This window comes from Mus pahari, chromosome 2 (genome assembly GCF_900095145.1).
Source record: "Mus pahari chromosome 2, PAHARI_EIJ_v1.1, whole genome shotgun sequence".
Lineage (NCBI taxonomy): Eukaryota > Metazoa > Chordata > Mammalia > Rodentia > Muridae > Mus > Mus pahari.
Window position 1 is genome coordinate 50697140 of NC_034591.1, and position 22460 is coordinate 50719599.

At 45.6% G+C, this 22460-nt stretch overlaps 1 long non-coding RNA gene across 6 annotated transcripts in view; it reads right to left on the bottom strand.

Moving 5' to 3' along the window:
- Window positions 1–22460, bottom strand: part of LOC110317414 — a 136648-nt gene that overhangs the window by 113680 nt on the left and 508 nt on the right. For 5 of the 6 annotated variants that reach the window (XR_003843256.1, XR_003843253.1, XR_003843252.1 and 2 more), the window contains exons 2-3: window positions 20708–21774; window positions 214–285 (exon numbers count right to left, since the gene is read on the bottom strand). This is a non-coding gene — a long non-coding RNA (uncharacterized LOC110317414). Of the gene's footprint in view, window positions 1–213; window positions 286–20074; window positions 20172–20707; window positions 21775–22460 lie in introns of those variants that run through there. The other variant, XR_003843257.1, reaches the window with a different exon arrangement.

The following is a 22460-nucleotide window of genomic DNA, read 5'->3' on the forward strand; positions in this document are numbered from 1 at the left end:
CTGCTGAGAGGGTAGAGGAGTCTGCCTCAAAGCCTGGGAGTGATCTGACTCAGGAGGAGGAGAGAACCAACTGTCACAGGTTGTCCCGACCTTCATGTGTGTGCTGTGGTGGACATACTTGTTCATGCACACACCTAACAGATGTACTTCAAGGACATCTAGAAGCAGTATGTGGACGGGGAAAAGCTAAGAAGGTAAACAGATGCCACTTACAGTTAAGAGATTCCCAAAAGTGAGGCAAAGATCCTCCTGTAGAGGGCACCATCCCAGGGATGCACGGTGGTTCTACAAGGAATCCAGAAGACAGACTATGTCAACATCAAAGACAGGAATTTCTAGAATGCCAGCCACCCTTGAGCATTTAAAAAGCCATCAATGTATATGTTATAACCCAAGTTCCAAAACTGTTTTATTCCACTTAAAAACTGCTCTGTCCATTGCAGTCTTGCAGGCAAACACAGCCCTCCTTTAAGCCCCAACCCCTGAGGGCTCTGGATCATTCCAGAGCCTCTCCTTCCTGCCAGGAACACAGCCGGTTCTCGCTTTCCTGCCATGCTGCAGATCTGGCTCCCTCCTCTAGTCCTGCTCCAAACCACAGCACAGGCACAGGCCCTGGCCTGCCAGGCTGTTTTTCTCAGCCCTTGACAGTGTAACTATCATTGCTGGGCCTCTCTGGTGAGGTTTCAATCTGGGTCCTGGCTGTGCATTTTGGACCCCGTAGGACTTTGCCCACTGAATGCTTAGAACCAAAGCAGCTTCCTTTTCCCTCAGAGCTTGCTCTTCTTCCCAGTTCTGACATGCCTGGTCTCTCTCTCTCTCTCTCCTTCATCACTTGCTCTTCACTCTGCTGCCTCCGCCATCCCACCCACTCTACCTCCCCCGTCAGTGCCCTCAACTAACTCTATCCCCAATAGCTGGCTTGATGACGGCACGGGGCAGATCTCACTTCAATCTATATTCAACACTACATACAGCCGGCTTCATCTTCCGTAGATACCACAGGGGGGTGGGTGGGAGAGAAGCGCATTTTTCCCTTTTGAAAATGTTAGCATCCCTCCTTGTCAGAACAGGCAGGACAGTGTGTAGGTTTCACAATCTGTTCCCAGATTCTTCGACATTCCCCTTGAAAACATGAAACTTAGTTCCCCTGCTCTTGAATGTGGGGTGAACTAACAGCTTGTTTCTAGATAATAGAATGCAGAGAGACGGACAGCGAATGGCTTCCAGGGGAAAGTCAAAAGGCACTGAGACACCTGCCTTGCTTCCCTGGATTACTTCATCTGGGTGAAGTGGCCAGGTCTCCTATGTGGAGAGACTCACAGGGAGAACTGAGGTCCAGACGTCACCAGCACCAGCAAGTACACCACTTGGAAGAGGACTGGAACCTAATATTATGACTTCGATGTAAGATGAGACCCCAGTCCTGAGCCCCAACCCGACACAGGCAGAGACACCCAGTTTTTACTGTTGACTCCAGTCTCTGGATTTGAGGGTGATTTGTAGCTTGCCAGCAGGAGATGAGACCTCCAGGGTTTCTTTGGGCCTCACCTCGGTCATCCATCACCTGCTGTCCTTTCCTTACCTTTGCATAGAGATACCAGTTTAGTCTACGCCATTACTGCTGCTTTAGCACACCAAACCACTGGTACACCAAGCCACTTCCAGCACTTTCTTTTGGGGAGGAGGATATTAAAACAAGGTCTCACAATGCAGCCCTTGGCTGACCTAGAACTTGCTCTTCGATCCATGTTGGTTCTTAATTCACCGAGATCCATCTGCTCCTGTCCCTTGAGTGCTAGGATTGAAGGTGTGTATCACTAGACCCAGTGACTCCTCTTTTGGGCTCAACTCAAGGTCTACATTCATGGGAACTATATACACTTTCTAGTGTATATAAATATGGTTTCCAAGACTGTGTTATAGGTATTTAAGGCAAACACTGTGACTCCTGCTACTTTATTATTTGTAGTATTCTGGTACTGAGCACAGAGTCTCCCACACACTAGGCAAGCACTGATTACTAAGTTGCATCCCCAGCCACTTCTACCTTATACAATCCATGTTCATGAACACAAACAACTTTTAGAGCAGGAGTATCTTTCATGGGTTTTTTTTTTTTTCCTTTAAAAAACGTTTCAAGAGGGCTGGAGAGACGGCTCAGTGGTGAGGAGCACTGACTGCTCTTCCAGGGGTCCTGAGTCAAATCCCAGCACCCACATGGTGGTTCACAACCATCTGTAATGGGATCCATGCCACCTTCTGGGTTTGTCTGAAGACAGCTACAGTGTATTCATAGAAAATAAATAAGTAAATCTTTTTTTAAAAGTTTGGAGATCTGGTAATAATGTACATATGCAATAAAGTTTGCATGACTATCAAATGGTTTGAGAGGATAACTTGGCAACATTTATTACCTCGAAAATCCAGATGGTTTATGAATAAGTAATTCTTATTCTAGCTGCTTAAAAGAGGAAAAAATTAAAAGTAACAAGCATACATCAACAGAAGCAAAGTTAAATTAAATTAGGACACGGCAGACTACTCTGAATCCATTTTACAAAATAAAATAGGTCAACATGTACTGACCTGCTCAACAGAATATTAAGTGGAAAAAATGCAAGTTTCATAATAAGAAATGTGTAAAACCCATCAGAGGAAAACTTTAAAACATCTCAAAGGAGGAACAAGCGAAAACTCAACCAAATTAGAGCTCTTATATTTTTTGATATAGAACAAGCTAACGTCATTAAAATGTCAGTTCACTGTAAGTAAATTCATAAAATTAATGTAAGTTCCACAAACATACCACGTTTTTAAGTGGATGATTGATAAGAGAATTTCATATTGAAAAATGAATGAGCAGAAGAGCCAGGGAAACTCTCAGGTGCTAGAGGGGAGGATGAAATGGTCTTCTAGGTGATCTATTCTAACATAAAGCCTACATAATGGACACACAGATCAGACAGACAGACCAAGGAAACCACACGACAAAGTAAAGAGCAGGCTCGAGGAGACATGCAGCTTTGTGCAAACTAAAGGAGACACGAGAAAAAGCACTTGACAAGAAACGATGCTAAAGAGACTGGAAAGCCATTTCCAGAGTCATGAACTTAGATCTGTACCTCAGACCACACACAAGAATAAGCTGTACTAGTCCTTGACGGGGACTGGCTTGTTCTCTACCACTGCTGTGAGTCAGGCGAACTAGAACTCAGTCAGAAATAAGAAAGACTCATCAGTTTGACTACAGATATTTTTCAAAACTTGAGAAGCTAGTGTGGTGACTCACAGCTGTCATCCCAGTACTTGGAAGACTGAGGCAGGAGGACTGCCAGAAGCAGAGGAGAGTCTGAGCTCCACAGCGAGTTCCGGTCCAGCCAGGACTAGACTGAGACCAAGTTTCAAAAGCAAACCAAAAAAGAGCCCATTCATCGAAAAAAAGAAAAAAACTTAGTATAGTCAGAACCAAAACCAAAATATTTTAACTATTACTTATAAATAATAAGACAGTAATAAAATCTTAGAAAGGTTATCCAATGAGCTTGCTTTTTATTTGAAAAATGGAGGAAAAACCGACAGACAAGACAGACACAGAGAGAAAAGCCGGCCTTAACCATGGTGTCAACCTTATCAGGGGTGGCATTTATGACTCCAGTGTGATACACTGAGGATATAATGTCTGAAGGGTGACACACCCACAAAAGCACAAACCCTGAATATCGCAGGAGGAAACATCAAACAAACCAAATGGAAGAACCTTCTCCCTAGTGACTGGCTAGTGTTCTTCAAACATGGCCACGGCAGCAAGCACACAGGGATGGGGGGGGGGGGGTAAGGCAGAGGGTGAGGCTGCAGGGGAAGTGTCTAACCCAAAGGATGTTTTCAAAAAGCCTATGAAAACAATGAATTTAACTAGAGTTACTTTACTCTGGGGATCATGTTTACCTCAGAGACACAGGATGCCAAACAAAAAGCCCAGCACTGAGGTGTGGGACACCTGCCCTCACACTTGTGGTGGGAGGTATTCTGGAAATCCCCAAAACAGTACAGACTATTATCACTGTTGCTCTCGGTTGCCTAACAAAACTGTATGGTAAGGCCTCACTGTTGAAGACCACTGCAGAAGGTACCACATACCTGTGAAACCAAGTGGGTACTGACCAGGAGGCATGCTACCTCTAATACTAATTAAGACAGTAACTGGGTGCTCTGCAGACTGCCAGGGAGAAAGCCACCACAGTCTTACCCAGCTGCGAATCCTATGACCTGCAGTAACAACTGACACCTGAAGTGATGCCTATGGATACAATGGTGTCCAACTGCTTTCTGACTGCATTGAAAGTCCACTCCACAGAAGGTGATACATACCTATACATAAACTATAAATCTAGCTAAGAGGCCAAGACTGGAGAGCTCACAGACCCTGTGGGTGAACCTACTATGATACTTTCCTAAATGGGTGGGGTATAAAACTGCCCTGGGCCTTATCTGCCTATAGATTAGTCTGCTTGTGGCAGCTTTGAGAAGCTATGGACAGTTGAAGGCTTCTGAGGAAGGGAGAATCAGTTTCCTTAAAGGGAGCCGCTCTTCACAGGTCAACTGCAATCCAGATGGTCCCACAGACTGAATGTCAAAGGGCTACTAAATTAACCCAGAAAAAGGACATGACATGCACGAGAAGGGTGTAGGGAAGTGAGATGGATCTGGGAGAAGTGGAGGTGACGAGCTGAGGATGGATATGATCAAAATCCACTGCATGAAACTATTTTTAAAAATACCTGGTGGGTAGCCACATCTGCTGGATTTCCCAACTTAATTGTGTATTTTATCTTTTAGTGGAAGCCAGAGAATGGGGAGATGTGAAGCAAAAAAATGTCTTCTGGATCTGACATGGGCACTGCACTCACAGACTCGCTGAAGCTATAACTACTTCCATAAAACCCCAAAAGATCCAGGCTCTCAATACTCCATCATGGCTAGAGGAGGGGTCCACAATAGACCATCACAGAGTTCCTCTTCACCTGTCTTTGTAAGCAGTGTCTATGTGCTGGGCATTAGAAGTAACTAAACAGTAACACTGGCCTTTAAGAGTAGAGGCACTTAGCCGGGTGTGGTGGCGCACGCCTTTAATCCCAGCACTTGGGAGGCAGAGGCAGGCGGATTTCTGAGTTCGAGGCCAGCCTGGTCTACAAAGTGAGTTCCAGGACAGCCAGGGCTACACGGAGAAACCCTGTCTTGAAAAACCAAAAAAAAAAAAAAGAGTAGAGGCACTTAAGAATTAATCATTAACTTTGTTTAGAAAAATCTACCTAAGTTAATTCTGATGTTAGTTCCTCTTTTATGTAACATGTCTCAAAGTGTTAATAAAGGGAGAGCTGGAGAGATGGCTCAGCAGTTAAAAGCACTAGCTGCTCTTCCAGAGGTCCCAAGTTCAATTCCCAGCAACCACATGGTGGTTCACAACCATCTGTAATGGGATCTGATGCCCTCTTCTGGACTCCAGATGTATATGCAGCAAAGCACTAGTACATTAATTAAATTTAAAATAGAGTGCTAGTAAAGTTATTTTGAAGAATGAACATCAGGTGTTCATCCTGTAATTATGATTGCCCTTGGTATCCACGTGGGACTGGATCCAAGATCCAACCCATAACAAAACCTGCAGATGCTTAAGTCTACTAATCATATGGCTTAGCATTTGCATATATTCTCTGCACATCTTCCATTATACCTTAAATACCTTCAGACTTATAACACCATGTAATGAACAGGACATATAAACAGTCCTCTGCCAGTACACACACCAAGACCTTTTCCTCCAACTATCTCTACTGCTTGGTTGATTACACAGATGTGCAACTTAAAAAATAAAAATCTATCCCTCAAGATAATCACATTGCTATCACATGGAAATGACTAATAGCCTAGATATTTAGAATTTACTTAAAGTTTTTTTAATGTTCATATAAAACTTAGGAAAACTCAAGCAAATGTTTTAAAGAAAAAACAAAAATGGAAACCCAATGTTGTAGGGCTCATGACTGTGATCACAACAGTCAGGTACCTGAGGCAGGAGGATTAAGACTCCAACCAGGACTATATATAAGATTCTGTTACAAAGACAAGACATCTAGTGTACATGTTATTACTAAGTGAATATTTACTTTTACATATTAATTTTTCCATAGTTTTTTTTTTAAGTTACTATCTGACTTTAGATCTTTATTTTTTTTGTGGTTAGATTCAACTCTAAATCCCAAACCATCTTCTCTCTTTGTTAATACTGTGGCCAGAATTTCTCATAGATTTTAAGACATTTCCTTTCTGATTAAAAGTGCTATAAATACATATTCAAGGTAAACTGAGTTCTATTTGCCATCTTCTAGACTTTTCTACTACAATAAACTCCAAGATTCCCTCTCATCCTCAGAGGACAACCTATGCTGTTCTCCAAGAAGAAAACAAGTTCTTGTATCGTCCTTTGTGTTTCCCTATGAGATTCCCTGGCTTCCTAAGTACCAGCCCCCAACGCATCTTCCTCTCCCCACCCATAGCAGCTCCAAAAAAAAAAAAAAAAAAAAAAAAAACACCTTCTTCTTACTAAACTATTAAATTAAGGGGCACAGGAGACTTACCCCTGCAGACTAAATTCTGTGCCACCAATTCATTTATTGAAACCCTGCCTCTTAGACAGTACTGGGAGGCAAGAGCTTTAGAAATAATCTTAGCTGAGGTGAGGAGGGTGGAACACTTGCTCATAGATGGAATTAGTGACCTTTTAAAACACACGAAGACAGGCATGGCAGAAAGATGGCAGGGAATTGGAGGGCAGCCTGAGCCAGCGCATGGCAGGACATACCTCAACAAACAACAAGCCACACAGCGCTGGCTTCCTCTTTGCCGCATTGAGGCAACGGCACGAAGGTATTACACTATGTGCCAGGAAGCTGGTCTTCATCAAACAAGAATCTGACAGTGTCTTGATCTTGGACTTACAGAAATATGAGACATAAAGTTGTGCTGCCTGTGAGCTACTCGGCAGTGTATGACGCTGCACATACCAGCAGCCTGGGTGAGTATCACACCCTTCAGAAAGTAAAAAATTAAAAGGGCTTCTTCTCTCCATTTGCCTCCATACCTCTTGCTCGTTTCCTCAGGGCAAAAGAATAGTGTCCTACGCACTTCCGAGCTAGTAAGACCAACAACTTGCTAAGAATGGAGAAAGGCCTGGACACCCACGGCCATGGGCTCAGTACCAGCTCCAGTGCCCTCAGCTTTCTTCTAATGCCTTTACGAAAGCTCCTCTTTCCTCACCCCTTCCAGATTGTTCCAGATTGCTAGGCTTCCCTCTGCCCAACTGCAAAACCTATTCTCCAACCCCAAACAAAGCAACTCTTGAGTTGGAAACAGCAAAATTCCCATAAATTTATGTAACACTGGTCTCTCAAACTGTTAAAGAATGAAAATTGAAAAGAGCACCCCTTAAAGATCCGCCTTGGGTATTACTGGAGGGCTTCTTCTCCCAGATTTGAAATGTGAATGAGTATCCACTTCAGTTAGCTGAGATGCGGCCAAGCATTGGCCTGGGGACCTGAGGGTGGCCCAGGATCAACAGAAACTGTAGCAAAGAACAAAGTACAGTGAACTGCATCCCAGACCTGGGAGGGACCTTCCTCAGTGATTCCCTTCCAGAGACCGATCCCCACCTGGTAACTAGGTGGTATCTAAGGTAACTAGGTGGTATCTAAGTCAAAAACTCATGTTGCTTGGCCTGCTCTCCTTCCAAGTCACCTGAGTTTTTGACAGAAAGAGGACTCTCACTTGCCTTCTGTCAGTTATGCCATTAGCCAGCTATGCCATTTTAGGCTAACTCTACGGTGTGGGACTAATAGGCCTGCATTCCATTAGCTCTGGAGGTCATTACAGCTAGACTGCATGCTCATCCGACAGTGGTGGTTTACACAATGTGACTGTTGAGTTCTTTATACCAAACATAATTTAAGCGATTTTAAAACATTGCTTGAGGGCTGGAGAGATGGCTCAGTGGTTAAAAGCACTGACTGCTCTTCTGAAGGTCCTGAGTTCAAATCCTAGCAACCACATGGTGGCTCACAACCATCCATAATGAGATCTGATGCCCTCTTCCGGGTGTCTGAAGACAGCTACAGTGTACTTACATATAATAAATAAATAAATCTTAAAAAAAAAATTGCTTGAACCCAACATTTTTGTTCAACATATTTGTTAAAAAACTATCCTGAAATTTGTTACTTAAAAGACAATAAATCCTAGCAGAAAGTCTTCAGGCGTGCATATGAATCCCACTTGAACGCCTCCTGAAGAACAAAGAACATACTTCATGTGTATTTCCCACCCAATCAGGAATTAACTTGTTATCAACAAACTAAAATATTCAGAAATGCTTCCTGTTCATTACTACCCATCAGCACATGCATGTTTATAGACTAAAACAATACTAACATTAAAGTCAAAGCTGCCTACAGCTTTAGATGGTCATTAGGTGGGGCAGGGTCGGAGTCTGATCTGGGCAATTTGTTTTGTGGGCACTGAACCCAAGGCCTCATGAACGCAAAGCAAACGCTTGACCAACTGAGCCGTTGTGTCCGCATCCTTTGAAGAGCAAACAGGAAAGGCAGATACACAGAATAGAACCCACACCAAAAAAAATAAATTTGGAAAATTAGAAAGAATGAGGGGAGGGGAGGCCAAAGTTGGGTATGCCAGAGCCGCAGCGTACCAGCATCCCACAAACCTTCCAAGGCACATTCCAGACACATTCGAAGCCTTATTTTCTTTTTGAACAGAAAGTGTAACCAGAGAGATTGGATTTACTTGCACCTTTTAGTTAGACTTCCATACTGAAGACAAGGAGGACCCTACTGATGGACAGCAGCTCACACCCACCACCTCAGCCCTGAGGGGGGACTGCCTGCAATATCCACGAACCACAGGCTCCTGCTGAGGAACCCTGTCTGTGCTTACAGCTTCAGAAGCGTGCCGCTGTGGGTAGCAAGTGTTCCGTAAACTTGCACAATTGCAGGTCTGTTCTTGCCATCAAGTGGTACCTCCAACACTAACAAAACACAGTGAATGCACAGGCATTTCTAGTCGGCTCTTAGGATGCTGCGGTGGCTTTCCTCAAGAATGCAGGGCAGCCTTCTGGGTTAAAGACCTGGGACCACTTGGACAGAGGCTGTGCCTCATGTCGCCACCTTGTCCCCAACAGAGAAACAACAAATGTTCCACATCTGTTTTCAGGAAGATCATTAAAGACAAATGGAAACCAAGCTTGCTGATTAGAATCCCAAATCATCTTTTTGGGTTTTGTAGTGCTGGACTGAACCCAAGGCCCACACTTACTTACACAAAAGCTCGCCCACCCAGCAGTATCCCCCAACCCTGATCTTGTATTTTTCAAAATTCCGGTCTTGAAAATATCATGCAGATAATACAAAATGAGTAACTAGGACATTGGTTCATTAAGCCAAAAAAGTCCTTGTTGCGCACGGCTCATTAGATGGTCACAAAGATGGGTGGCTATGAGCAGAGCCCTTGGGTCCTCTTCCAGAATTTAATTGGCAGCAGGAAGAATCTCAACTTGGAACTCCCTACAAGTGGGATTGAGGAGGGAGTTGGGCATTACTTTCCCATGGAAAGGAAAGGTATAAACACACGCACCGTTAACGCCCCACAAAACAAAGGCAGAAGGTATAAATTTGGAAGATGAAATCCAAAAACGAGCTATGACCTTTAAAAATGTTTCACTTTTTCCTATCAAAACGTAAGCATTGTCATGCAATAAGTGCTTTTTAAAAATATGGAGCCATCATGATATTGCTCCCTGACAGAGTTTATATACACCATAAAATTCTGAAGCAAAAAAAAAAAAAAAGGCAAAGGCAAAGGAACATAACCAACTCTAAGACAATGTGATTAATTAGGCCTTCTTACCGCGGCCGTAACTAAGCTCACCGGCAATCACACCAGGCTTTTAAAAGCACGGACGGTATGTACTGTAAGTGTGTGCCACCATACACAACCAGAAAGCAGAAATGACTGCCAGTGGCCTTGACCATGGACAGATAAGCAGCCTGCTAGAGTTGTGAACAAAGAGATTCCTCACTGGTAAGGATTCCCTGGAAACAGGACACACACACCCAAGGTCACAGGCCAGTGTACAAGTTATACAGAAACTCCCTCAGTGGTTCAAATACACAGGAAAGGCTGTCTTTAGAAGCCACCTCCTCCTGGGAACCACAAAGTAGCAGAAATCTTCCAAATCCTGGTAGGTGACCCTTCCTGGCTTCAACTGACAGGGCTTGGGACCCACCCAAACTCCAGAGGGAGGGAGAGGGCCAAACAGATTCGTTTTCAAGCAAGAAGTGGGAAAAATGATAGAGCCGTAACAATTCTTTTGTCACAGAGCCTGTATGAATTTGTGGGAAAACTACAAAATTCAAAGAGCTAAATTCAGAACATGAACAACACTGTAACCAACACGATCAAGTGTTTGAACCACAGCAATAACTAAACTCGTGTAAGGGATTCCAGAGTCTCTCACCTGCAATCAAGACCCTGCCCTCCAATGTCAGGCCTGGGATAAGCAACACCCCAGTGAGGGTCTGTAACCCTACCACTGTAGGAATAGGTTCCATTCAGTGCCTGAGGGCCAGGAAACCCTTTGTCCATCCAAATTCTCACAAAGGCACAGAGAAGAGCCAGCCTTTCCCAGGGCCTGGAAGCTACAAGGAGCAACTGTGAGTGCTCCTGGTACTAAGCAACCACATATCACTGTTAAAAGAACACTCAGTGTTACACTTCAGTGTTCCAACTAAGATCAGCTGGGAAAAGGAAGTGTGAAGACAGCCTCATGCAGATCCATACAGAAGCGTTGGCCAACCACACCCAATGAGAGAGGCTGTGACACAATTCTCACAGGTTGGAGTAAAAGGAACTGAAAGAAAATGAGTCAGATGCTCCCATATAGAAAAGGTCTTTATTAAAGACAAGAAAGAACAATGACTGTCTTAGCTTTTCAATGCTGTGACCCTTTAGTGACCTCATGTTGTAGTGACACCACCAACCATAAAATTATTGCTACTTCTTTAAAAACTTCAATTTTGCTGCTATGAAACTTTTTAAAGATTTATTTATCCTTTTATATGTAAGTACACTATAGCTGTTTTCAGACACCCCAGAAGAGAGCATCAGATCCCATCACAGATGGTTGTGGAGCCACCATGTGGTTGCTGGGATTTGAACTCAGGACCTTCAGAAAAGCAGTCAGTGCTCTTAACTGCTAAGCCATCTGCTGCTATGAATCTTAATGTATGCATCTGTGTTGTCCAATGGTCTTAGGTGACCCCTGGAAGAGGGTTGTTTAACAATCCCCAAGGGGGGGCAGACCCACAAATTGAAAAGCCAGTGCTTAAGGGGAAAAAGGGACACTCAAGGACGGGCCAGGAGAAGAAACCTATAACAGGCATGGCAACCAACTTTCCAGGTCCCAGCACTCTCCCATCGGCTGATCCCAAAGATTAACTTACGTCACAAGTGTAGCTAAGAGTTAGCTGTGTATAGCAAGTTGTTTGTGCTTGTAATTCTTGCACTTAGGAGTCCGAGACAGGAGGAGGACTGCTGGAGGACTTAAGAGTGGCTTGGGCTACATAAGTGAGTTCCAGAGACTCCTTGGCTACAGTGTGGGATCCCGTCTCAAATCAAAATAAAATCTAAAGATTCAAATAAAGAACTGCATCTCCATGCCCAGTGTCAAACACAAGAAAAAGCGACCGCAGATCTCAGTAACATGTCTTTTTAACATAATAAACAGATTCACGCCTAGAGCTCTATCTATGAAAGTCTAAAATCAGTCACGTGTGTGTGAAATCAGCTCTTAAGAGTCTAAGTTTCAGTATTTCCTAAGAGCAGTTACAAAATAGACTATTTCAAGATAAACGTAAATCTCCTGCAGAGAGGAGCCAGTCTGGAGGCTGCAGACCGCTCTGGCCCACGCGAGTCCATCAGACACACTCCGGAAGGAGGAACATGCCTACCTTCTAGAAATCTGATTTAAACATGTTAGTGATTCTCAAAGCCATCTAAAAGTGTAAGCACTGACTCTGACAGAGCAGAACTATGAAAAAAGTCTGACATGAGCTAAATAACAGGACGTGGTGACAGTCACAGAAAAGGAAAGCTCACAGCCATTATTTCCTCACAGAGAAGCCTGTGCTGCTATAATTAGTCCGGTTAATAAGTCTTTAAGTAAAGTGTTTAAAAATCTTAAAGGCTCTCATCACTGCCACCAGTCCTTCCTCTCTGTAGATCCCATTTGGTTTCTCTCTCAGATGAGGCTGTACAGACTTCCAATGGGAACCACTTCCTTCCACTGAACTCTCTGGCTTCTGAGTAAGCTGTGAAGTCTTACCTCAGCTTATGTCAGACCCTGACTCACCTGGCCATCATTTGGAGGGTCTCCAGAGCTCCTGTCCTCTTACAAACCACATGAGAACACCCCCATAGAGTCCCAAGTACACTGTGATGTCTGCTTTAAGACCCTGTTATCACCCTGACTGACCCCTCACTTCTACCCACGGGCTGCTAGGAGCCATAGAGCTGCTACTGTGCCCACAGCCTGTTCACAACAGACTGTGCTCCGGCTTCCTATGCATCCTGCACATATCACATCTCGTTCCTGAGCACATGCTCTTCCCTGCGTCCACTGTTCCCAGAGGACTTCTGTGTCATTGTTATCACTGTCTTGTACAGACCCAAAGCTATATCATCTCAACTAGAAATAAACTCTGTGTGCTAGACCCACTGTTTTTTAGTGAGCCCCAAGTACTGCATTGCAACTACTGCTCTGCCACGCTATCTTAAAAGGCAATTTGCTGGACAGGAGTTGACTCCGTGGTTAAGAGCACTGCCTACTCCTCCAGAGGATGGAGGTCCCATTTCCAGCACCCACGTGGTGGCTCACAATCATCTGTAACACCAGTTGAAAGGCAAACTCTGGCTTCTGACACCCTCTTCTGGCTTCCTCAGGAACTGTATCTACATAACACACTGACAAACATGCAGGAAAACTACCCACACACATGAAAAAAAAAAAAGAAAAGAAAAAGAAAAAAAAAGGTGACTGGTTAGTATTTAATACACGGAAGTTTAATCAGTAGCTTACAATTCTGACATTTACCATCAGATATATTTTTTAAAACATGATCTAAGTAGCCCTCGCCATCCTGGAATTGGCTATATAGACTAGGATAGTCTCAAACCCACCTGCCTCTGCCTCCGAAGTGCTGGGATTTGAAGACATGGGCCACCAGACCTGGCTATTTTAATGTGTCTTTACTAAGAATTCTCGGGCTACTCAGGAATCTGAGTTTGAAAAGACCCAAGGTTTTCTGAAAACGTGGAAATTTGTCAAAGAATTATAATTATTACCATATGGTAATTTTAAAATGTCATGATGGAGAATTCAAGCAATGGTAAGGGTTGTGATGTAAGCAGGGTGTGAGGGTGTGTGTGAGGGTGTGTGTTTGTGTGTGTGTGTGTGTAAAATCTTCAAGGAGTAAAACGACAAAAGAAAATTCCATGTGTGGTCCTCTAAGCATCAGGGCCAGCAATCCTGAGGATCAAGTATATATTATATTAGTGTATTAGTAGTGAGACTACCCAACCCAAGGCCTTCCTAGTCTGACATCTGGGCACCCAATAGTGTGTGTTCTAACAAGCCCTCTGTGGTTTGAGAACCATGGGTCCAATGTAACCAACTCCACAAAGAACAGAAGCCAAACATTTCTTCATATTCAATTTTGTTTGTTTTTGAGGCTGTCTCACTATGTAGGTTAGCCTTGAACTTGTGAGCCTCCTGCCAGCCAGAATGGTCATTGGAAACATACCCAGCCTTCTTAAATTCTTCGATGAACCTTGGTCACTCACTGTCAACAGTTCTCTGTAAGCCAAGGTTCTTTAACGCTGCACCCAAATCCATTTAGTCCTATGGGCTCTCATAGGCAAAACGCATCTTGATTCTGTGTTACCAATCTAACAGCATCACCAGATATGTAGACACAGGCAAATAGAAAGTTATTTATACTGAGTAATTTATATTGAATACCTAAAAAAGCAGCCTACACACAACTGACCTCTGAACACATGAAGTGTCAAAGCTTCCTTTATTTTGTCTAGCTAGGTTCAATTCTGTTGCTATCAGTAGTGTTTGGTTTTGTTTCTAAGGCAACAGCAGGAATTACTGGAACACTTAGTTGACAGTTTGAGGGGCTCACACTTATTTATGTATTATTATTTGTATCCATCAAGAAGATTCCGCCAGGCATGGTGATGCACACCTTTGATCCCAACACTCCAGAGGTAAAGGCAGACCAGTCTGGTTTACACAGTGAGTTCCACAGGGCTCACAATAAGACCCTGTAGGGAGATTCACTCCAAAATTATTTTTAAATAGGCTACAAAAATAGGCAGAAATTCCTTAAGAAAAAGGTTGCCTGCCCCTGCCTCAGTTCACATTTCACACTGGAATAATCATGCCTTTTTGTTTCGAGGGACAGGTTTGTATTTCCTTGTGTTGCACTTATTTTACAGTAAAATTAGTTTTCACTATGGGACATACAGTGAGTCAGAATGACAGGCCCTGACATCGGGAGTTCTAGAAGCCGTGGGAAAAAAAATGCAGGCTGAAACTCCAGGCATACATCACAGTATCAAGTGGGCCCATCTGCTATACAAGATGGAGAGAAGACTTCTGTATGATCTTCTGCTGACACTACCACGGTACACATCAGCTGCACTGTCATACAGCCCCAGCAAACTCGCTCACAAGTAAGGATGTCACGGGTTTTCCACCTTCGAGCTCGTTTTAAACATGTTTGGCATGTCCTATACCTTTTAAATAAAAATATTCCCTAGTAGTTACTTATGACATAAAACACTTGCTTCTGCTTCTACCTTAAATATCCACTTGGAGAAGTTTCCAAGGTTCTAGCACGGACTGAGGTTGAGAGATTATAAAATGAAGGGTTCATTCCCATTCTTATGCTGAAATTGTTTTCTCAATGTCATGCCAGGGTGGTATTTTCACTCTTCTTTTCAGAACTACGAACATTTTTTTTTTTCATGAGCCAAACAACTAAAGCTCTTCAATGCATGGAATTTTACTTTCTTCACCACACAGTCAGAACACACCCTTGCTTTTCTCCGTGTGCACAATCTCCTCCTAACCTGTACACCACATCTCATGACTTCGCTTTTACTGTCATCAAATGAGGGTAATGGCTATGGGAAAGAAATCAAGGCCACACTTGACCAGAATGCCTTGGAAGAACCGTGGCGTCAGAGTGACGTTGAGAACTGTGTCCTCGGTCTTCTCTTCCACTCTTCAACCTGCACTCTGGGCCTGAAGTGACGTGATGGGCTTACTCAATAAATATCTGAGCGCTTCTGATGCTAAGCGCCGTGCTAAGCACCGGAGACGTATACGTCAGCAAGATACATCCTGCCTGGCTCCTTACAGCACACTAACACACAAAACAAAACCCCACCTTATTCAGCTTGTGAGGCAGTCGTTTGGTTTATGCTCCAATTACTCCCCTCCATTTGTAAATAATTACTCATCATTATAGCTATCCCCAACTTCTTCACTCTGCTCCTGCAAGGGAGACCACGAGACCACATACAGTACAAGACCAGCTTATGTAATAACACAGCTGTTCTCTAGCTGAAGGCCTCATTCAGGTCAGAAAAAAAAAAAATGTCACCAGCAAGTACCTAGAATCTAGGAATGAGAAGCACTCGTGCCAATGCCCTAGAATCAAGACTTCTCTTTTAAAGGTATACTGCCTAAGTTTCAGTGTTTGCTTGTTACATGTTTAGACTCCAAGAAGCAATGCTGTCCCTTAAGGAGCCACTAGTGGCTATCTACCCACATTTGCCTCAACTCCAATTTCAGTTTCTGCGTCACACAAGCCACCTTTTAACACATGAGAGGCTTGAGGGCCTCAATCTCGTAACATACTGCAAATCAAGAAATTTAAAAAAAAAAAATCTACAGCCAGGGCTATACAGAGAAACCCTGTCTCTAAAAACCAAAAAAAAAAAAAAAAAAAAACATCTCATCTTCATCTCAGAAATCCTCACGGGGCTGAGGGGCTCTCACATAGCTCTGTATACCCCATCTGAAAATTACAGTGTAATGATATTTGACCAAGATATTTGTGCCTTACCACACACAGCACTTAAAAGAAGCACAGCCGCTGGTAATGCCTGTCATTTCTTTCCAAATAAGGGGGAAGTGGCAACAGGAGGGAGCTACTAGGCCAGCGTGTTATCAGTAAGAAAAGGCAGTATCTACCCGGCCAAAAAAAAAAAAAAAAAAGGCAAAACTGGAAAACAAATGAAAACCATTGGTTGTTACTGTTTTGCAAACAAGCGTTAGTGGGGCCATAGTCTGTGTCTCTCACCAAAGGGTGTGTGCGCTTTACCTGACCTTGCAGAGAGGAGGTGGGAAGGGTGCTTTGGAATGAATGTGGGTGAGGGAGGCAAAGAGAATTCAATGGTGACCAATGGAAAGAACTTAGTGCCGGTGTGTACCACTGATACACTTTTTTTTTTTTTTTTTAAATCATTCCTAACGTTGAAGAGAAGTTTGGTTTTTTGGTTGTTATTTTTGTGTGTGACAAATACAGTATGATGATCTGTGTCTGACAAAATGAGCCAAGGACGTAGAAAGACTACAGGACATTTAAAAAAAAAAAGATGGGGTTGGAGAGATGGCTCAGCAGTTATGAGCACCGGCAACTATTCCTGAGGCCCTGAGTTCAATTCCCAGCACCTACATGGTAGCTCACAACTGTCTTTAACTATAGCCCCATGGGATCTGATGCTCTCTTCTGGTGTGCAGATGTACATGCAGACCAAAGACCCACATATATAAATACGATTTTTAAGAACAAGTTCAAGAAGAGGGGGTACCCAAGAAGCAGACAAGCCATCTTAAGAGAGCTATGCAATAACCCCAAGCCCTTGGTTCTTAACCCGGGGACCTCAACCCCTTTTGGGAGTCACCCTTTCACAGGGGTAGGCTAAAACCATCGATAAACATAGATATTTATATTATGTTTCATAATAGGAAAATTACAGTTATGCCATAGAAATGGAAATAATTTTATAGTTCGGGGTCACAGCATGAGTAACTGTATTAAGGGGTCGCAGCATTAGGAAAGTTGAGCCCACCAGCCCCTAAACAGTTCGACAATGCTTAAGAAAAAGGTGTCACTTGTGGTGACGGCGCCAGGATAGCTGGGAGTAACACAACATGTGGCTGGGCAATTATTTATTCCAGACCAGCAACGTTCACATTTATGATGTGCTGGCCTGGGTGGGTCTTCAAGATCGCCGGCTCACCAAATGCAAGGAATGTGAACACTAACCTTTAAACCTTGGTCTCAAATATACTTACTTACCTGTGCCCACCGCGAAGCGAACACTATTTGGTGGCAGTCATTAGTGTGCATATTCAGAGCTCTTTAGACCACAGAAGCCAACAATGAGAATGCAAATAGTCACAAGATTATTAGAATTAGAACTCTGGAGAGAAACTTGAGTTTAATGAGTTATTTGGTATCACCTTACATATCAGCAACCACATTTTTCCAAATAAGTACAGGAACCCCCACATCTTAAGGTTCCCGTCAAGATCACATAAAGGAGAAACCCACCAAGGAGAAACACGGGACATTTGAAGAAAAAAAAAAAAAAAAAAAAAGGGGGGAAGCCCAAAGCCAGAGTGTGCTTCCTCCAAAATTTTCACGGCAGAACTTTTCAGACAACGGGGGCACTTTGTGCACATCCAAACTATGACCCATCATGTCATCCTTACTTATTGAGCATAGGTGGGACACAGGCGCACCCTCTGGACTCTTCTTCAGTTTACACGTATGTTAAATGACAACGAACATGAAGATACTCTGAGGGGATCCACCTGTTAACTTCAACTTGTTTTTTTTTTTTTTTTTGGTTTTTCGAGACAGGATAAGAGCCCCCCACCCAGTAAACTTCTAGAATCGGTAGCCAGAAGGCATTAGTGAATTTGTCAAAAAAGTGGTTCTCCTTTCAAACAAGGGAACCTTTCCAGATAAAGCTGTAACAACAGAAATCTAGGTACAGAAATTCAGACCCTCGGCTATTCGAAAAGGTCAAAGGTCTCTCAAGCAACCCTCAAGTAATGGTTTCAAATATGTACTCTGGGGCCTGCTCCCATAAGCTTCCGTCAGGGAGTCCTCAAGCAAGCATCGCCTCTGCCAGAACCTTCTGTACTTCCATTCCTCCAAATGTAAAAACTGTTACTCCTCCAGGTTGTCGCCATGTTTGCGCAGTCATCCTGTCTGGCACATAGAGGCCCCATTTAGTGAGAGACCGACATGTTAACTATTGGGGCTATTTTTCATTCTTCGATGCGTAAATACAGATGACTCAACATCTAGCCTACCAAGCTGGCTACCTATCAGTTTTTTATTCCTACTGCGTCACAATTACTGGAGAAGGAGGAGGTGAAGAAAATGGCCCTCAGTCCAGACTCTGTTTGGATTTCAGTTCCCTAGCTATGAGAGTGGGTATCTGGATTAATTCTAAACCTCTGGGGTTGATTACACCGTGCAATCCTGGATGAAGAGCCAGATGTAGGTACTTCTGTGTCCAGTGGTATAACACACCTGGGAGGACGGTCCGCTCGATCCCTCTGTTGAGTCTCCGGCCCGGAGGGGATGGAGGGGTGTGGGGGGGGCAACAGCCGACTGGCAGGGATGCTGTGACGACGAACCCAAAGACTGCTCCAGGGGAACTGCGACCAGCCCCACAAGACTGTACCTCGCGGTAGTTTTCGGACTGTTCAGGGTCTGCGACCCTCCCCCGCGTCCCGGTCGCCGGCGCCCAGCCCCCCTCGCGGCCGCGGCACGTGACTCGACACGCGCCAGCTGCACGCGGGCTCCATCAAAACAAAAACAGAGGAGGCGGGACGGGCGGGGGCGCGCGCTCGCTCGCCCGCCCGCCCGCCCGCTCGCGCGCGCTCTCGCCGCCGCAGCTCGTCCGCCACGATCGCGCGCCTCCGCCCGGCCGGGGGCGGGAGGGCAGAGGGCACCACCCTGTTTACCGCCCGGGCTCGAGCCCTGAGCCGGAAACGGTCTCCCGGGAGCGGGCGCGTGAGTGCGCACCCACCCGCGGCGCGGCCCTGCGTGGGCAGTGAGCAAAAGGGCCACGGCGGCTGCGTGTCACCCCCGTCACGACTCTTGCTACGCACTTCGCCCCCAGCCTTCAGCTCGCGAGCTGCCGCGGACCCCTCACGTGGCCGCCTCCTCCCTGACACGCCGTGCCGAGCGAGCCGCGGCTGCGGACCCAGGCGCTCCGGAGTCTTGTCCCCACCCCGCCTCGGACGTCACCCGCCTCGGACCACCCAACCCACACCTTCCGCCCCGGGCGCGCGAGGGAGGGGGTAGATAGCTCCAAGCTGTCAGAAGCCTACAGTGTGTGCCACATGACGAAGCTCGCCCTCGTCCTCGCCACTCACGCAGCAGCTTCGCTGCGAGCTAAAACAGACATATTGGGGGGGGGATTTTTCTCTTGGTTTTAAAAGCACCCCCCATACATAAGCGTTAGACTCAGCTCTACCTACGCACTCGCTTTGCCTCCCCCATGGTCTCCAACCAAATCCAAGCGACTTACCAAATCCAAATGCCCACCCTACACACCTGCTAGGTTACCTGCCTTCTGGAACCCCGAAGCCCCACCCATCCCGCCTGTGGGGGCAACCTGTGTTGGGGGGGTGAGGCAACACGATTAGGTAGTGACAGAGAGGGGGGGACATGCACCCCCTTCTTCCCCCCCACCCCATCTCCAGAGCAAGAGGACGCATCCTGCTTCCCTCCGCCAAAATAGCCAAAGTCAAAGCTCCGGCTTCCCAGGGGCTGCCTCTCCCCCCACCCTCCCCCTAGAACCAAAAACGTCGCGTCCCTCCCAACCGCTCGCCCCCAGCCCTTACTTCTTGTTGACGGCAGAGGTGGGGGGGCGTGGGAGCCATGCATGAGTTGCCTCTAGGTTCGGGATGTTGGTCTCCTCTGAGTGAAGAGGTGGGATCTCGAAATGGAAACAGTCCTCCCTCCCCCCCAACCCCCCCGTCGGTCCCTCCCCTCCTCCTCCTCCTCTTCGTCTGTTTACCTCAAGTTTGAATTTTATCTGCGCAACATTAGCTGGAATGCGGACATTGGAAAAAAAAAAAAAAAAACCACTCGCTCTCAACCCGGCAGCAGCTCCGGAGGAGCCATGTGGCATCAAGCCACCGCAAAGGGGGGGAAAAAGTGCTCTTAGCAACACAAACATGGCGAAATAGCTCCGACATGCCCGTTTCACGCAGCAACCCTACCTTCCTTCGCTCGCCCGGTGAGCATCCTGGCCCGAAGCCTCGGGCCCCTTGCGGGGGGCCGTAAGGGGGCCCCGGGGAGTGCGAGGGTGGACGTCAAAAGAGTCCACCGGGAAAATAGCAGAGATGACGCGCCAACCCATCTGCCTCACCGAGAGTGCGGGGACGCTTTTCCCACCCCCAAGGTGGGAGTCGAGCACCAAATCCTGTCCCCAAGTCCTGCTGGACCCGTTTTCCCCACCCTAAAGAACTTACCTTGAGGCTGAACACTACACCGCTTTGCCCTCTTTTCTGGTTCCTTCCTCTGGAGCGAGGAGGAAAATGATGCGCACGTAGATTCTGAGAGCGTATTCTTCTAGAATTTTCCCATGGTGGTTGGTGGGGAGCGATGGGGACTCTCTGAGACAGGTGCGGGGCTGCCGGTTAAAAGTTGCTCTGCGCACGGTGGGCGACAAGGTCCCCGGAGCGGGCGGAGGACCCCCACTCCCTGCCCCCGGCGTCGCCCACTTGTCACACCAGGCTGCTGCGTGCGCTCGGCTGCAGAGGAGGTGGCGTAGTTTCTCTTTCTCCCACCTCTTCTCACTTGTTTTGTAGCCGTGGGCTCCCCTAATGCTTTCCTCTCCACAATGTTGTTTCATTATATCATGTCCATCATGTGACACCGGAGAGGCCTCTCTATGGAAACTTAAAGGGGCTCCCACGTGACTGCAGCAGCAACAACAGCAGCAGGACCGGCGGCGGCGGCAGCGGCGGCGGCAGCATTTGTACCACCACCCACCGGGAGCCCCTCGAAGCATCCCGAAGGGGCTTGTGGGGCTGCAAAAGCCCAGATAAGGGAGCCACTGCATCCGGGAGCTATGGCGTCGGTGCGTGCGTGGAGCCAGTGTTCATTACACAGCAAGCGGAACAGGAGCGTCCTTAAATCCTTTCCTGCAGTCACCAAGCCCACGCTCTGTTAAAATGACATTTCGTGGTTCCTACTTTATTTTCCCCCAAGAGCTGTGAGTTCCCTATCAGGCCTGATTAAATTTTACAAAGTCAAAAAGAAAAGCTAGATTTGCCCTCTCAGTGAGCTCACTCGCAGATCGTTGGTAGAACAGAAATGCCCAGAAAATAATAACCAGAATTGGGCATTTGGTCCATAATTACCATCACTACCAGTTTTGGAGCTTTCTGGAATTACATTCCTCCGGTAACTGTTGATGATGCTCTCAAGAGGCAAAATGCAACGCAGTTTTTCTCTTCCGCGGCTATATTAGGGCTTTGTTGCTGACAACAGTAAAAACTTGTTTGTGTCAGGAAGTGAGGTATGAAGCCATGACCTGTAAGGTACAGACAAAACCAAAGTGGCAGTTTGGGCACTACTTTTCTGACCACATTCTTCCAAATGGTGACAAGATGACTGCTGTAAAATGCGTGCTTGGTTGGAAATAAGATGATCAGGAAAACATGCTTATCCCTTAATCATACTGTGCATGCTACACACTAGAAATTATATATACATATATATGCATGTGTGTGGACAGCACAAACATGCATTTTCGCGTGATATTCTAAACTACCAATTCTGTCCCCACTGCTAGTATTTAACTTAAGTATTAACGTTTAAAGGCTTATTCCTGTCTAGTGATGTATGGAAACTAAGTTTGAAGTAGTTAGTCTTACTGACTTGCAATGTATGTGTGTGTGCAAGGGAGGGGGGGTCTACTTCGAATCGCAATTCTGTCTCTAAATTTTTATGTACCATGTAAGTATTCTATAAGTAAAATCTATGATAAATTGCTATTTCTCTGCTGGTTCACACTTTTCCGTCTTTATAAGGAAAACGAGGTTGGCAGAATTGTGAAAAAGGATAAGAAAACACTAACTCAGTAACTGAGGAGTGGGATGGGAGAGGATCAACATGCCAGCCTGGCCTTGATTATCCCTCTTTCTACATCACTTATGAACGCATTAGGTCCCCTCTAATTCTATCTAACACCCATCCTTTTGGTCTTCCAACCTCAAG